Genomic DNA, 18,663 nt, shown 5'->3' with positions numbered 1-18,663 from the left:
TCACTGCCGGCACTCATGTACCTCCTCTACAGCTCACCCACCCCCTTGTAAATGACAGCTGCTTCCCCAAAAACACCTTTGCACTGCACTGCACTTGTTAACAATATTCAGGGCTGTTTGAGGGACATGCCTTTCTTGACCACTCAAGGCATCCATGTACACCTGTTTGTCTCACCACTTCTTGAGTGTCTCTCAGTAGAATAATCCTTTAAGCCTTCACTTCATTCAACTCCGGTTGTATCACTTTTGCCTTCACCTGCTTGACCTCACGAGTTGGGTGCTGAATATCGGAGAGATACTCCAGAAAAGGAACAGCCCTCCAGAAAAAAAAATGGGGCATATTCTCAAGGATTTTTCACCGAGTTTATCTCCCCATTCACAAGGTGGTGCTAACAGCCGATATAAACAGTTTACCTGCAATAACAGCTGCAAAAAACATCGCCACAGATGACCCTGCTAATGAGATGCAGAGTAGGCGTTTCCGTGCAAAAAGGCACAACAACACCACTCCACAACATTCTCAACGACCAGCCAGTTCAGCGATAAGACCACAACACAGGCGATAAGGTGCGTTAGCAGCAAGAATTTAACACCTGCTCTGACCTGGTGTAAATTTGGAGGACAACCTGCACCAGAAAAGGAAGCCCAGCCCAGAGCCACACCTGAAGAACAACAGATGCCATGGAGCTACCGATCATGCAGCTCGCAGCTCCAACAGGCCCACCACCCTGTGCCCCGTATTCCCTCCCTCCCACCTCTGGGCCACCACAAAGGCAACGCATCCTGAACATCATTGCCCATAAGCAGACGGTACCAACACAGCAGACAACCAACATCCCTCCGCAGACAAAGCTGCTGGCTGTGCTGCATCTGTTGGCCGATGGTACCTTCAAACCAACAACCCCCAGAGTCAGAGAAGTTTTACAGCCAGCCCTATCCAAGTTCCTCACACCTGTCATCATCACCTTGGTACCCCAGTACCTATACTTCCCCCACACTGCGCAGGAAGAATTTGAGACCAAGCAAGGCTTCTACACCATAGCTGGCTTCCCGCACATATTGGGGGTAATTGACTGCCCCAGGGTAATTGTGCGCTCTATAAGTGCAAATAACATAACATAACATAACATGTCCTAATTGTGCCCCCTGCCGAAACTGCACATAATTACCGCAACAGAAAGCACACACATTCCATCAATGTGTAGGCAATAGTGGACCACCGGGGACTCTTCACCAATGTCGTTGCCAACTACCCAGGCAGTGTGCTTGATTCCTACATCTTCCGACAGTCCATCATCAACCAGTGCTTCTAGAATGGCACCTATGGAAATGCACTGCTCGTTGGTAAGTGTCAAATGAACACACCACACACCTCAACTCCACAATCATGCAACTCACAACTGTGGGAATGCACACGTTACAAACTCACATACAACATGCCAAACAACATGCCCACCTACCAGACACGACAGCACAACTTACTGCGGTAACCTGGGCTAGCCATGTACATGAGCCATCAATGGCATGGCACCTCAGCCACACAAGAGTAGAATGTGAGGAGAGGTGGGAACCAAGCATGTGCAGAGCAGGCAAGTGACCCATGAATGAGAAAGTACAGAATGCCAAGTATGGCGTGGATGTGCTGTACAAACTGCAGTAGGCAGCCCAAAGATATATCCATGTCAACATATATTGCTGGTGGTGGTAGTGTAGTGGACAGTGCACGCAACCATGTCACCCCAGCCAGTGGGGAAGATCGCGGAAATGTAGCTTGTTACGTCCACTCTGTGAAGAGTGTGTGGAGTGGGCTGGCCCGGCGTATGCCAGGCTAGCGTAGGGGTGTGAATAAAAAGCATGTAGCCCTGGGCATGGTATTCTTCTGGAAGGGCCAACGTGTTTGCCAAAGGCGGTGCCTCTCACCCCGTCATGAGGCCGACGCCGTGAGCGGTGGTGCCTGCACTCCTTATCGGTAGCATTAACATTTTGATCATGACTAATCTTCCCCACCAGAACAAATATAAAGGGGGGACCACCTATCAGACATACTCAAAATGTTTGATTTGACCTCATTGAGATTTATTTTATTAGTTTTCTTCATGGTATTTGAGTATAGAATACCTAAAAATTTGATATTTTTAGAATTCCATGTATATTGGGCAGACAATATTTATTTAATGGCGTAACCTCTGATTTTTCTATATTAAGTTTGTATCCTGATATTGCGGAATATTTATTTAGTAAAGGGAAACATTTTGTGAACTTGGTTTGTGGATTGGATATGTATAGCACAATATCGTCTGCGTATGCCATGAATTTTATCTCCCTGTGCTTGCATTTAAGACTAGAAAAAGCTGAAGATCTATGCTTTTCCTTCAAAAACGGTTTCTAAGGACAAAATAAATAAAGGGTGCGATAATGGGCAAACATGTCTGTTTCCTCCTTGCAGAGGAAAATACAGTGATTGTTTGCCATTAATAAAAAGAGAAGAAGAGGGTTCAGAGTGTAATAAACAAATATATTTAAGAACGTGGGGACTGACACTGTGACATTTAAAAGCACTGAAGCAAACACAAGGAGATGATGGACGGAGCGCTGAAACTTTTCAGACACCCACCCCCAGTCACAGATCTGTGTTAAAGGCATCATCATTCTTTGGCTCACTTTCCCACCTCAGTTCAGACCCACCTATATGCAAATCAATCTTGACCCTGCGCCTCATGGAAACAGTCCAGCCCAAACTGCCAAGCCAGGTCTTCCCTGAACCAGAAAGAAGCATCCTGGGACCGGTTTCTGGGTAACACCCATCATCAGCCAGGCTGGCTTGAATCCAGTGGCAAGGGACGCACATCTGGGCATTCCCTGCCAACTTAGGGCAAGCAAAGCAAACACAAGGAGATGTTGGACAGAGCGCTGAAACTTTTCAGACACTCACCCCCAGTCACAGATCTGGGTTGAATCCATCAGCATTCTTTAGCTCACTTTGCCACCTCAGTTCAGACCCAGCTATATGCAAATCAATCTTGACCCTGTGCCTCATGGAAACAGTCCAGCCCGAACTGCCAAGCCAGGTCTTCCCTGAACCGGAAACAAGCATACTAGGACCAGTTTGGAAACACCCTTCATCAGCCAGGCTAGCTTGAATCCAGTGGCAAAGTGAGTGTGTTTGATTTGTTTACCCTAAGTTGGCAGGGTACCCCCAGATGTGGGTTCCTTTCTCACTTGGCCACTGGATTCAAACTAGGCTGGCTTATGAGGGATATTAGGAAACACAAGTGAATTCCAACAAATCAGGATGAGAAGTTTTCCAATCATCGATCAACCCTCTGGAAGTTAGAGCTTTCTTGAAAGATTTGTGAGTATTGTTGGGGACAAATCTAGAGAGCATAGTCTCGAAAGGGGCCCAATAATTGGTTACAGTTGCCACCCACTATAAGCTTATATGATAGACACAATGATAATAGGGAGAAAAAGCAATCCCAGAAATTTGGCTCTACCCCTGTAGAGTCATAAACATTACAAAGAGAAATTGGGTGTCATTAATCTTAATACTCAGTAATAGTCATCCTTCCGCATCATCTTTGACTTCCTTCAACAATTAAACATGTATGGATTTATGAACCAGGATTGTTACACAATTTTTGTTATTAGCAGGAGAACTAAAACATTTCCAACCCATTGTCTACATACACAAGCAATGTCCTGCTCTTTAAGATGCTTTTCATGTAAAAAGGCAATTTGACAGTTCAGTTTTGGGAGGCGAGTCAGCACTCTTTGTTTCTTAATTGGATGGCATAGGCCTTTAACATTCCAGGAAACAATATGGAAATTATTAATCAAAAAATGAATACAAAGACCATTAAACAACAAGACATACGTGAACCTATTTTGTAAACAACATAAAACAGAGGAGATTTGATGGGACAAGAACTAGTGGAAGCAATTTAAAACATGGCTGCATGGTAAGAGAGAAGCTGCATTAAAAAGTGGAAAAAAGAATACGATGGGAAGAAAAAAGAGAAGAGAGAAAGGGGAGTAGGGAGTTAAGAGAGCTCCCCAATGTACGAAATAAAAAAAGGATGGCAAAAGGCTAAATTACTTTAGTCATAAGCATCATGAAAAGAGAAAGTATTATTGAGTAAAAGGAGGGGAATGAGAAAGAAGAGGCCGGGCCAGAACAAGGCCGTCCGAGAAATGAAATATGATAAGAGCATTTATTGAAGGGAAAAAAAAGTCGCGGAACAAAGCAAAAATAGAGAATTCAAACCAACATGTAATGAATCAGACTTACAAGACACAAAAAGATATGGGATACTGTTGACAGAACGTGAGCACAAGAACAAGGAAACTTTGGAGGACACAGCATTGTGATCCATTGGCTGGGGGTAACTGGATACCTGCAAAAAATTAAGTAAAGGTTAAGAAATTACATAGAAACAATATCAAGTTTTACTTAGTTCCCTATCTTCTCCCTTGTGAGTGCGTATGAACTTTCTTAAATCTGTTGGCTCATTAAATGTAGTAATTTTGTCCATGTATGTGACCTTGAAGAAACAAGGATGGATAAGCATTTCTAGCATTAATAGATTTTAGAGTTAGTCTTAAAATCTAAGAATTATTTCCGTTGAGTGGCAGTTGCTCTAGATACATCTAAGGTAAATAAAATCTTCTGTCCTCAGCAGAACATTTGTTTACATTGTTTAGCCACATTTTGTACTTCCAGGAGGCCAGAGTATTGTAAAAATAGGGCAATAACCCCTCTCAGTCTGTTTGAATTGAAAGGTTGTGAGGGACCAATTTGATGTGTCCTCTGGACTTTGCATTAGGCTGATAGTTGCAGGCCTACAATCTTTGGAATCTGAAGCTTCAGAAATGTAATCATGTTGGGACCTTCAGAAACCTTCGGTATGCCATATGTGCAAATTGTTGAGTTTATTGCAATCTCCTAGAGCTTCTGTCAGTTTTTTCAATTGGGTTACTTCCTTGGTCAAGAAATCTACTTTGACTACAACATCCTGTGCATTACTGACTCAGTGTCCGACCTCATTAAGCCTTGAATCCAGAAGGGACCATGTATGCTCAATTCTATGAAGAGCTGCTCTCATCCCATCAAGCGTCTCAAATACCTAAGTTGCTCCATAACGACTTCCAGTGTTAAGGTTAATGATGATTTCATAGGGGAAGAAGGATCGTTCTTGATCATTTCATTTGCATTTCCACCAGATTCTTTGTGACCATTAGAATTAGAAATAGCAGAGATAAAGGCTTTGGAAGAGTACGCAGTTTACATTTCGCTGAATGGAAATATACTGCAATAACGTGACGGGATCCCTGCTGAGGAAAGCGATTGAACCTGCTAACAAGTTAGGTGTATATTTGAGCACAAAACAGAGAAAAAGAAGCCAGCAAAATTGGGGATATTAATCCATTTTGGAGAAATATGTTAGAAGGGCTCAGGATACATTACCATTTTTAGAGTGTTGACTCAAAATAGGCAGACCAAGGAGAGGCAAGCTGCACAAAGAGATGAAATTAAGTGTCAGTGAACTATGCAGGTATACATTAGCGCACAAAATTCCCATTTCCTTAAGTTTTGAGAGCTGCAAAAATATGGGTCAGCTTTAAGAAAAAAAAAGGTGTCTTGCTAATCTTTATGGCCGGTATTAATCTCAGGATGCCCATTCTTTAGTGCTTAAATGTCTGAAGTCTGTTTTTGAGGCAAAGAAAATGTTGTGTGAGCATTGCAAAATGGAAGCTGTGTTTATTGCATGACAGGAGCGATGGGCAAAAAAACATTTGTGATGTGTGGAGAGGAGTTCAGGTCCTTAAAGCCTTTCCTCCTTGTGCGAGATTCCTCTGCTCCTTGGAAAGAGAGCTACCAGGTGCCCATTTTGTCTTGCTTCCGCACGCCGAAATTATGGTGCAACTCTGATCATGTTCTAGTGTTTTTATGATCTGTGTGCATATATAACATGCAGCATTGCCCTGCAATGCAAGGAGAACAGCCAACCACAGGCATATAAATATTCTGCATTAGTGGATGGTTCTTCAAATTGTGCTGGTTCAATTGTCATCATAGTAAAAAAAAATGCAATTTGACTCAGACATTGCCACAGACAAATTAAAGCCCTCCTCTCTGGTGGCAATTTCATCCATAGCAGCCAGAGAGAGACACATAATTTTTGGCTTTGTACTTGAAAGCGGGGTCTGGTCCAAATATCCCTTTTGCTAAAGCGTCCATTATTGGGACAGTGCTTTTTAGGACCACAACTGGAGAAACTAGTCAAAGGCTTGGCATAAGACCATAAACTGTTGATTCCTTTTAATCCACAACCTTCCACTCCAGCATGACAGCGACCGCCACCTAAGGGCTTTCCCCACAGACTGCCAGCTACTAGTGGTCGAACTTTCATAGGTAAACCTCATATGAGACGTCTGGATCTTCAAAGAGAGGTTCTGCTCATTGCTCTTTGGTTACTCAGTGCTACAGGATCTCAGGGGAGGCACTTTGAGACTTGTCCTGGTAGAGGACAAACAGCAGGATCCAATCATTATCATTTGCCACAGATTAGCTGGGTAGTTGCAGGAAAGGCCTCTTGTAGCTTGCTGTCTTCCTGTTATATGAACAGGAGGTCAGCCGTATGACCATTTGAGTCCATTTCTTTGTCCTGGGCACAAGAGAGAGCAGGTCAAGCCCTGTCAAGACTCTACTCAGGTCGCAGACAGCAGGTTCAGTCTTCTTTTGATCTTCCACAGGTGCAGGAGTGTTATGCTGTGGGTGCATGGAGATGCCACATGTATGCCTGGCAAGCCAGTGGGTGAGAATGACTCCTGTGTACACCCTAAGCAATAGGGTAAAGGGTCTCAGGCAAACCCTACCCACTTTGTGCATTTTCAAGATGATGGAAGTCTTCGGCCACATTAAACTTCCGCTGTGAGTGTTGGGGGTGTCGCAGGGATTCAGTGCTCAGACAGAACTGTGCATAGAGGCTTGGAACCTCAGTGAATTAGGGTGTGCCAAAACTCACCTTAGTACCCCAAAATCCCCTACCAGACTAGCTACAGTGTCTCATTGGTTATCACAAAGCTCCGAATGCTTAGACAAACCAGAACATGAACTTAGTACACCTCAGGTAACGTGGAACACATGAACACTCTTTCGTTATACAATCATTTCAATCCAGACAAGGAGTAAAAGAGGACACGTGCATATTTGAAATGTTTATTCACAGTATCTTAGCTAATACAAGCAAACATATTATAAGAAACAAAGTAATCAACATAGTCACTAGTCCATAGAACACAAACGGTGCAAGCATAGTATTATGCTAAAATGAATAGGGTTTAACAAAACCTAATTCTCACCCTCCCTAGCTGGTATATCATATTATATCTAAAAAGGTCTCTTGTGGGTTTTAGCAGAGCGGCCCCATACCTCAAGATCCTAGTGGTAAGGGATCACATCATCAGCAACCAGCTTTTCTGCATGCGAAGAACCATCAAGTGTGTTCATATGCTCTTGTGCAAAGCAATATAAAACGTGCCTAAAGCCAGAACTTGGCTGCAGCTGCATGTATGTTATGTCTAGGAACGTGCGAAGATCAGTGCTCATAACAACTACTGTGTTGAGATATCCTTGAAGGTTTCAGCACTCACTGTACAGACACAGCTCGCCAAGCAAGGATGATATCAGTGTAACAACATATTATTCTCGTATGGATTGAAAACATTCTACTAGGCTCAAAGCTAAAGCAGCAGATATGTGTTGTGTGCAGAAGCAGCAGAAAGGTAAAATGGCGTTTAAACTCCTAAAAAGCTCATGCTATCTTAACACAGCATACAGGCTATATATATCCATATATCACCCTCCCTTGATCCGAGCACGTATCAGATAAGATAAGATAAGAAAAGGGGCTCAATTGTAGAAAGCAGAGTTCAATAAAACGTTCAGTTCGAAATCGAGTAGGTGAGGAAAAAAAAAATTGTCTGCCCAAAAATCCAAAATCTCACCAGCATGACATTGTAATGTCCACTGTTAGTAAAGCCAAAAGGTCTGATTAATCAAAATGAAAAACAACGTCCATCATAATTCGGAAAACATTTCGAGAGAAAGAAAAAAATCATGACATCAAAGGCCTCAATAGGAGTCAGCCTAAAACTGAGTATGCGAAATAAGCAGCAACCGCTTCCAAAAGGAAGTCACTGTTATCATCCGAAAACAATTTAATAGTGAGAAAGAACATACATGCTCTTCAATTACCGGAGCCTCTAGTACCATCAGAGGACAACTCGGTGGGTTTTCAATGAAGCTGTGTGCCAAGAAATCTTGCGCCGCTGCGAATATATTCCAATGACCCAGAACTCCATGCATCGCTGCAAAGGCCATAATCCCTCAGTCAGAACAAAGCAATTCATGAGTAACTAAGGGACTCATGAGATGATCATAATCCACTTCAGGAGACACCAAATTGCAGAGACACAAATCCAGGGCCCAAATGAAATCACAGCTCAGGCAATGAAATACAGGCTGGACACAGGTGAAATAGGAAAATCGAAACGATAATCCATATGATGCACTCAAGGTGGCAAGTGGCAGCACACCATAGTATTCAAGCATCCTGTTGCGAAACAGTGCTAACTGCTCCCGCTCGTTTGCGAACACAGAACAGGCATCCATTTTGAATTAAACAAAATAGGAACAAAAAAACAGCAGCCAGCGCCAGCAAAACAGGAAGTCCACCAAATAGGCTGGAGAATATCGAGTGGAAGAAAGCAGGAATGACTCTAAATATGTTTTGGAAAGAATTCACTAGACTGCTGCTCACTACTTTAAAAAAATGAGCCAGGCCCGAAGTGGAGGACGCGTTAAAGATTGTATGAATCACCTGACCAAAATGTAAAGGAAGGTCAGTATTTAATAAGGGATGCACTTCTGTGCGGGTGTTAGCTACGTAAAGGACAAATGTATCGCGAGCAGATGTCAGGGCAACTTCTTATTCTGCTCATCTTATTGTACTCTGACTTCAAGGCCAGAATTCTCGGCCAGATGGAAACATCCAGGTTCCCATGCGGGGGTGGATACACACATTTTTACAGGAAACCACACGCTCACTGACTGTTACAACATAAGCTATGCCTTTCAATAACCCACAGCAATCTTTATTATTGAAAAGTAAATAACTCCCGTTTGCTAACAAAGTAAAAGTCGGGATAATAGCAAGCACCGGTCTTCCTTTTAAAACACATGCTAAATTAGGGCGGTCTTGGTTACAGGAACCATGCAATTGGATGTGTCTACATATCAATGAGTGATCTGGTGTTTCTGTACACACATCTCCTTTCAGATAGACCTCTGTCCCGTCCCTAAGGCATTTATAAGTGAAAGGGAGAGACCAGGTTTCATGTAAGAATGAGGTACCGAGCCGCTCGTATCTGCCAATCGCAAAATACTTTATGCAATTTGTAAACTGGAAAAGTGCAAAAGGTAAAGTTATTAACCCGTGGATTAGCCACGTTGCAGCCGTGGCCTCTGCCACTGAAAAGGGCAACGACTCTAAGCGTTCAATATGTAACATTGAAAAAGAAGCATCTCTCTTGGAAATCAAACGTTGTTTTTCAGTTAAATTAAAAGGTGCAAACAGAGATGTGGCATTAATGTAATTCCAAGGCACTTTTCCATTTTTTAGTGTCTGCAAGGTCCACGCAAACTGCATAACAGAACGCAATTGATTTTGACTATGGTACAAAACAGACACTTCATCCTGTACAATTTCAACAACAGATGACACAATATTATCCAATGTGTAAATTCAGGAGGAAAAGGTATTAATTCTGTTATCCACTACTACAAGCACTTTTTGCATATTATCTTGATCAATAGCCCTAAGGCGGGTAGCCGCTTCAATCTGTGATGTTTTCCACAGTTCATTATGAACGGCATAGAGCCATCTTTTAGATCTACCTTTAGCCGGGCCCTTTATGAAATCATTCAAGTTAACCTCGTTGGTCAGTTTAGATAAATGCAATTTTACTGACTCCAATGTAGAGTGCTTTAGCCAATTCTTCCATAATTTGCCTGCAGAATAAGTGGTAACAGAATGGCCACTCTCAAAACGGGGATGTACTCTGACTTGTGTAAAACCCTCAGCTAGGCCCAAAAAACAATGCTGGCACGACTCTGCACTTCGGTGCCACATCAACCAACTCTTGGGATCCAAACTGGATATGTTAAAGGAAGCATTTAGCAGAAGGGTTTGCAACTCTCTGATTGAAAATTTAGTAGAATTTTCCCAACCTGAATATTCTTCCAAATCTGGGAGGAAGGAGAATTTTATTTTTTAGAAGTAGACAATCCAAAGAATGTTGTCTGTGAGATAGTAGAATTCAAAAACAACATATGATTTGGGAAGAGACATGCACGGTGCAAAGCCTCAGTGCCTTGTACCTGCCAACTCTTACAACCCCAAACCGATTTAAGGTCAATAGTACCCTTCCACAACTCGTTCCCGCCAACAGCTAGTTGGTATAGAAAGGACTTCGAATACAGTAACTTAGTATCGGTAAGTCTAACTGTGGACATGGATTTGTCTATAATTTTAAAATAAAAGGAGGCGGGAATGGACTGATTAAAGTCAGTAAAATACGTGTACTTTTTCAAAAACGTGTTTGAGCTGCCTCTTAAAGGAGCTGGGCAATGTTCCCACAGGGTATAATTCACAGTACCTCTCCTAGAATTAGTTTTGTGTAAGTAATGATTGCCAAAATGTTGGAAACAAAACAAATCACCATAATTAGCAGATTCTAAATATAAATCTTCAGCATCAAAGGCAGTATAATACTTTAAATCAGCAAACAAAGTCTCTACGGCCTGAACATCCCAATCATCAGAACGAATGTTTTGTTGAACCACATCCCCCATGTTAACTCTAAGCACATTAGGAACATTAATTACTTCAGTCGGACCATGGATTTGAAATTTAACTGCATCCCAGACTATTCCACTCAGGACAGGCCATTAGGTGATGTTAACAAAAGCCAAGTCTCTTTTCAATCTGTGGGTTGAATGTGAAGAGGAGTGGGGAGCCAATGTTCCATTTAGATGTCTAATGCATGTTCTCTCCTCGACATAATGTCCATTTATAAATTGAAAAAAATAAAACACAAAACCAATTGACATAAAAAGATAGAGAGCAAAAAGCCCCAGCCAAATGTAAGTCCAAGGGGGTATTAAAAAATGTTTTATAAACAATGTCGCGTAGGCTCTTAGCCTTGTAGGCTTCCCCGACGTATGTGAAACAGTGTCAAATGAAAATCTGGATTCTGTGGCTAAACGAGTTTGCAAATCAGGCATCGATAAGTCAGTTGGGTGGGTGTAGTCTGTATCATCAAAGCGAGTACCAGGCAAAGCACTCAATAAAGGACTGAAAACAGGCATCTCGAGGGCCACCTCCGGTAAAATATCTGAAGCAGTGGTCAAAACAGAATTTCTCACTATCGAAGGACATGAGACTGCCGGTGTCATGCTAAGAAGAATCGTCCACTCTGTGTATTTTGACATTGTCAATGGAGATATACCTGTTCTCTTTACGACCTGGAAGTGGTGGTAAAATTACTGTTCTTGTGCCCTTCACTCCAAGCACGGGAACCGGAGGACGGTATGAGGGACCAAATTCCTTTTTGTTATCGATCTTCTCCCGAACCAGTTCTCCAACTTGGGGTAGCCAGCCAACTACCGGGATCTGCAACGCATCTTCCGAGGTGGAGGGCAAGTGTTCCTTTGCAAGACTGTCTCTGGTCTCTTGTAGAGTCTGTAAAACATTGCAATGTTCATCTACGTCAAAGGAAACATCCGAACCGACCGCGTCTAGACGGTCAAGGTCCGGGACATACATCTTGATAGCAAAGAGCATTTCGTATGGCGTCCGCCCACCCAGAGACCTTCTAGGGAGATTATTAAGAGCACGCTGCACGCCATTGAGATGGGCCAGCCAGTTTCTGCCAGTGCCTATAACTCGAGCTGTCAGTGATTGCTTTAATTCACGTTTCATTCGTTCCACAACACTATTACCCTCAGGTCGGTATGGAGACGAAAACTTGACTTGGACCCCCATCGAAGTCATGGCATCCTTATACGCCTTAGAGGTGAAAGCAGGACCCTGATCTGAATGGAAGGTACCACAGGCAAAAATAACTACAAAGACACGCAAATCCCTGATGACAGTCCGTGAATCAGCGCTGCGATGAGGCCAGACCCAAACAAAGCGTGTGCATGAATCAACTGCAACTAAGATGTACTTATACGCAGTATCAGATGAAAAAGGACCGCAGTGATCTAAATAAACACAACCAAACGGTTTATTAGAAATGAACAACTGTGTTTGGGGCGGACACGTAGCAGTTGAAGGCTTAATCTGCTGGCAAATGTCACATTGAAGGACATAGTCACGCCTCTCCGTCCATCACCACCCCCTTTTGTGCTGCTTTTGGCCACCATAAGTGTGGCAGGGTATGCTCAGACGTGAGTCCCTTGCTCACTTTGCCACTGGTTTCAAGCAAGCCGGGCTGAAGACGGCTGGAATGCCAGAAACCGGTCTCGGAAGCTTGTTTCCAGTCCAGGGAAGACATGGCTTGGTAGTTCGGGCTGGACTGTTCCCATGAGGCACAGGGTCAGACTGATTTGCATATGGCCATGTCTGAACTGGGGTGGCAGAGTGGGCTAAAAAACGGTGATGGATTAAACCCAGATCTTTTGACTGGGTGTGAGTGTTTGATTGATTCAGATGCTCCATCCATCACCACCCCCCTTTTGTACTGCAAAGCATTGGCAACCTGAAAGTTCACCGCATCCCCCTTGACATTCGCAAGTATGAGATCGGAAACCATATCAAAGGCGCCACAGAGACGCATACCCAATTCAACCGCAGCCTCCGGTCCGTGGTCATCCGGAACACGTTTAAGGACTGTCGGCAGGACAGTCATAGAAGGAGTGCCGTAACACCTCGCGTAGACCGCCGCAAATGTCTTTCCCCAGGTCTCACAGTCACTGATTTTGGGGGTCAAGTCCTTCGGTAAGCTAATTGTCAGAATCCTGTGCTTTTCACCAGGAGACGTGTTAGGAAATACAGTTTCCAGCTGATCAAACTTCTCGGCAAGCCAGAAAGGAAAGTCATCCTGTTCTTGGGGACGCTTGCCCATCACAGCGTTGACCATAACGGGACTGAGCTTCATTCCGCCCTGTCCGGCAGGAAGCGCCGCACCACCCGGGGCCCCGCCCAGGAGATTGCGGGTGATGTATTGCACTAACGACCTAATCACGCTAATTGCGACTACATGTAGTTGTCTGATTTCAGCCACGGCACATGCTCCGTGCTGAGGATGAGGCGTAAATCCAGCCAAGACAGGCCAAGTTGCACCTGGAATGGACAAAGGACCTAACCTCGGAGCTGATAATGAATGGGGTAGGGCGCAATTAAACCAAACGCGGTGCTGCCAAGTATCAATAGGAATTTCCTGTGCCCTATACGGAGTATACTCATTTGGCACAGCAGTGGTAGTGTACGCATGGAACACACCAGAAGTTCCGTCCACAGCTGGGAAGGTCACCCACGAAAATATTTCATAAGGGTAAACCACCTCTGCACTCACCACCAATATTACTGCCATGCCATCCACAGGAACATTATAATTTTCCAAATTATTGCGCACCGCAATGCGACTATGCTGCGGAATGTCCACCGCGGCCATAGTGACACAGAAAGAAAAAGGTACAAAGTCAACTCTGTAGCACAACTGGGTAGTAATTCAAGGAAACCGTTTAGAAAGATTCAAGCTTGAAAAGACCTATACTAATATAGGTAGGTTTGTCCGACACCACCGTTAACCGGAAACAATAGTGAAGGCGTTAAGAACTGAATATTGCACTACTTGAGTGTCATGTAATAAGACCACCAACGATTGGGAGCCATGTCGCAGGGATTCCGTGCTCATACAGAACTGTGCATAGAGGCTTGGAACCTCAGTGAATTAGGGTGTGCCAAAACTCACCTTAGTACCCCAAAATCCCCTACCAGACTAGCTACAGTGTCTCATTGGTTATCACACAGCTCCGAATGCTTAGACAAACCAGAACATGAACTTAGTACACCTCAGGTAACGTGGAACACATGAACACTCTTTTGTTATACAATCATTTCAATCCAGAACAAGGAGTAAAGAGGACACGTGCATATTTGAAATGTTTATTCATGAATTCAGTGCTCTCAAGCACAGTATCTTAGCTAATACAAGCAAACATATTATAAGAAACAAAGTAATCAGCATAGTCACTAGTCCATAGAACACAAACGGTGCAACATAGTATTATGCTAAAATGAATAGGGTTTAACAAAACCTAATTTTCACCCTTCCTAGCTAGTATATCATATTATATCTAAGAAGGTCTCTTGTGGGTTTTAGCAGAGCGGCCCCATACCTCAAGATCCTAGTGGCGAGGTATCACATCATCAGCAACCAGCTCATCTGCATGCGAAGCACCATCAAGTGTGTTTGTATGCTCTTGTGCAAAGCGATATAAAACGTGCCTAAAGCCAGAACTTGGCTGCAGCTGCATGTATGTTATGTCTAGGATCTTGCGAAGATCAGTGCTCATAACAACTACTGTGTTGAGATATCCTTGAGGGTTTCAGCACTCACTGTACAGACACAGCTCGCCAAGCAAGGCTGATATCAGTGTAACAACATATTATTCTCGTATGAATCGAAAACATTCTACTAGTCTCAAAGCTATAGCAGCAGATATGTGTCATGTGCAAAAGCATCAGAAAGGTAAAATGGCGTTTAAACTCCTAAACAGCTCATGCTAACTTAACACAGCATACAGGCTAAATATATCTATATATCAGGGGTGTGTGGGGTGTGCACTATGGCAATCCAACTGTCCTACTACATTCAGGCAGTCACTGTGCCCCCAATAAAGCCAGAGACAGAAGTCTGTAAAACAAAGAGGAGTTTTCCATCAATAAGATAATTTATACATAAGAATTGTTTTGGCATCCTGTTTACCTGCCTTTCAAGTGTGCCCCCGGTGTTATATGTAAACCCCAGCTTTCCTGTCAAACTGGATTTGCCACTTCAGCAGGATTGGACAACACAATGTCAAAAAGAGGCACGCTGTAATTGGAGTTTGCCATCTGGGGGGACAAACGATGGGGCCTGCCAAGATATCGGCTAACATTTGCATGTGATAGGGGAGCTCTGATTGAAATTAATCCAGTTCCTGTGCTCCATTCCCCTGGTCAAGGGATCAACAACACCTATCTATGCCCAGGACTTTGCTATCTGGTCTGGGAGCCGTTATAACAACTTTTCAAATACCAATTAATGGTGGCAGAAGTGGGGGAGAAAATGCAAATCTAACTTACAGGAACTTCAGGCTGGGAAAAGATAACTTTTGAAAAGGTTATACATCCTTAAGTAATATTTGTTAGAAAATCAAATACACTATTGAATTGGATTTTTAAAAACCATTAAAAATATTTACTTAATTATTTAGTCTCATTACTGAGATACAGTATTAGGAGTTTTTAGCTGTACGCATACCAAAGTGAAAAATAGATTTTCAGCTTTAGTCACTATAAGGATATGTTAACTATACATTTCTACATGTCTACTTAGGGGTGACATATTAATATTGAAAAGGGAGGTTTTGACAGGTCCAATTGTAGTTTGTACACTGCTACAGCCAGGCTACACTGGTTGGCCTAAAGCAATATTTGAACTTGCACTGTAGGGGATGGCTCAATATGTGCTGCAGTCCTCCGATGGCACTTAACTTCCAAGCCCCGGGTACGCTTTGTACCATATTCTAGGGGTGAATAGGCATGTCAAATGTACCAGTTAGGAATATGAAAATGTTATCATGTTTGAAGGGGAGCATAGGCACTTTACTACTAATTATCAAGGGTAAAGTTCACAAAGCTCTAAAACCAGTAGCTAAATAAGGTCCATAAAAAGGTGAAAAATACATGGTGACCACGCAGAAAACATGGATTCCCCATCTACTCCTTACCTCAGATGTCCAGTTCTGCTTCAACCCTCCTACTAACTATTACCTCTGATGGTATGGCGATTGAAACCAGGAGTTTGTGTGGTTTAGGGGCATCCTCAGGTATGTCTATCTACATCAAAGGGTCTCATAGGCTACCCACTCATGTTACCATTATTGGGGTTTCTTTTCCCTGTGTTGCTCCAAGAGTTTGGGTCATTTCTCCTTGAATCTAGTGAGGTGTTTGGTTTCCTCCTTAGGTTGTCATTTAGCAGCCTTCAGTGCTTTCTGATCTCCAGAGGAATATCGAACTCAGCTGAATAATTTGATTTCTGATTTACTTATAAGGTTTGAGCTAACTAAGCTGTCCCTCAGTTTTCTCTCCTGATCTAATTTGGGATTTTCTCTTGATCATCTAAGCTCTTCAACTGCCCCATCCAGGACATTAGAAGAGGTAGGTCTGAAGGTTCTCTCACACACAATTTTTATAGTAGGCTACTATCTCTGCCCATAGATTTGGCAAACTCTGAGATGCTCGTTTTCATCATTTTGCTCCCAACGGAATGTGTGCCTACCCTTCTGTTGCTTTTCCTTCACTTTCCTTGGATAAGGAAGAGACTCTTATTACCTTGGCTGTAGAAAAGGTGTTTTAGGTTGCAGGTTTAACTGCTTCACAGCGGGACTCGTATTTTCTTTTTGTCACTTTTGGGGTGTTCAACGAGACCACACACCTTCTGGTACAGCTCTCAGCAGATGGTTACATTCTGCCATTTGTATGGCTTATACACAGTCAGTGGTTCCACCTTCTGTCTCTATTCAGGAACAGGGTTAGTTTCCTCATGGGTTGAGACTTGGGAAGTCTCCATTATTGTAGTTTGGCATGCAGTCACCTAGGCAATCTCCTGGGATGTTTGTGAACCACTACATACTTTAGGTGTTCACCAAGGGAGCTGGTTTTGGTAAAATATTCTGGGTGCTGTAACTCTGTTATGTAGCTATCTATATTACAATTTCATATTTGCTGTATTACTCAATGTTATTTGTGCTACTCCAAGCTGGTCCATCTTGCAAGCTCCTCACAGATAAGGACCAGGAAAGAATGGATGAATTGGTAGTGTTTCGATTACCTACTAGTAGTCTTAAATACACAGAGTCCTATTCTTCTGCGTCTCAGTTTTGCAATCCTACCTCCACTCATGAGCCTTTTGGTCGTGGTGGCTCTATTCTAGCTTGATATTGCAGGATGTTTTATGAGAGAGTAACCTTATTATCCTATCTCTCTTGGGAGGAGTTAAAAAACGTTAGGGGTTTTAGGTGGCTAATCTTTAGAGGTGGATATCTTACTACTGAGAGAAAAAGACTAGGCAAGGATGAATAGGTCTGAGTGTAATGAAGATGATTGCCCTCACTATGAGTGAAGGGCTAAATTCTAATCCATGTGCAAAAGTGTTTGCACAAGGGATCTGAATTACGAGTTGTACAGTAATTATTACATCCTCATAATTTTCTTCTGATAATTTCTGGCAGGTCTAACAAGCCAATATTTTTTGGGGCAAAAGACCGGAAAAAGGCAAAATATGCAGGGTTTTGTGTGTTAAAAGCATATCTGCATGTTCTAGCCCATTTGCTGTTTAAAAACTCAAACTTGGATATATGAACCTGGGGTGATGGTTTTAACCAGGGGGCTTATTTACAAGCCTCTTGCGATAAAGCAGCAGATGCAATAATTATACATTAACACCAGTTTCAAATCTGCCCCTTGAGTTAATTAATTTTGGTACTGTTTTCCTCCAATCACTATTTCCAATATTAGTTTAATAGGCTGGCCCTGTGGGTAGAGAATTTGAAATGCATTAGTCAGAAATGTAGGGACGAGTTAGGGAAGCATTATATTCGAAACCTTCTCAGAGTTGCCCTTCTAGGCCTTGCCTAGAGACAGGTTGAGCTGTATAAAAACATATCATGCAATAAAAAAAGTAAAGCTGGGCGGAAAATTCTGTTCCGCTCGTGGAATTTGGGTAATTTTGCATTATGCAGAGAATGCGAAATTGCCAAAAATTCTGCGATCAGCCGCTCTGCTGAATTTTTCGCTTGTTTGAGATTTTAAAATGCGTGTTTGTGAGATATTTCTCCCGAGCAAGGAAACCGCATTCGGGAACAGGAAAAAAGCATCACGAACGGGCAGAACAAGCAATTCCACATGTTCGTGGAGCTTTTGCGTGCTTGCGGAGATTTTTTACCATTTCACGGAGCTTTGCATAACGCGGCTTTGCAAATTACGCCCACTCCTAAAAGAAAATAAATAAAACTGCATACATATATGCATACAACAAGGGGTTTTAGGTCAGCCATCTTACACAGTGGTCGGTTCATCTGTCATTCACATTTTGCTTTAGTTCAAAATGGCATAATGCTTGGGGGGGTGGGTCATCCCACATTGTGTGCTTAAACAGTCAACAGTAGTCACTAGTACCTTTTCTTTATGTCAATGAAAATCATCTATTACAGTGATGTGCAGTAACACTTAAAAGGCTTTCTTTATCTCTTCCTAGTGCAACAGCTTGCTAGAGTACATCAATATTGTTCTATTAGCATTATATGTGATGGTTAGTTTTTTAAAATTT

The 18,663-nt window shown here is 42.8% G+C and overlaps 1 protein-coding gene across 1 annotated transcript in view; it reads left to right on the top strand.

Moving 5' to 3' along the window:
• The window catches only part of CLCA4 (chloride channel accessory 4), a 323,718-nt gene that overhangs the window by 39,226 nt on the left and 265,829 nt on the right, over nucleotides 1-18,663 (top strand). The window lies entirely within an intron of this gene.

The sequence above is a fragment of the Lissotriton vulgaris genome, chromosome 1_1 (assembly GCF_964263255.1).
Source record: "Lissotriton vulgaris chromosome 1_1, aLisVul1.2, whole genome shotgun sequence".
Taxonomy (NCBI): Eukaryota; Metazoa; Chordata; class Amphibia; order Caudata; family Salamandridae; genus Lissotriton; species Lissotriton vulgaris.
This window is presented reverse-complemented; position numbering and strand designations above follow the sequence as displayed.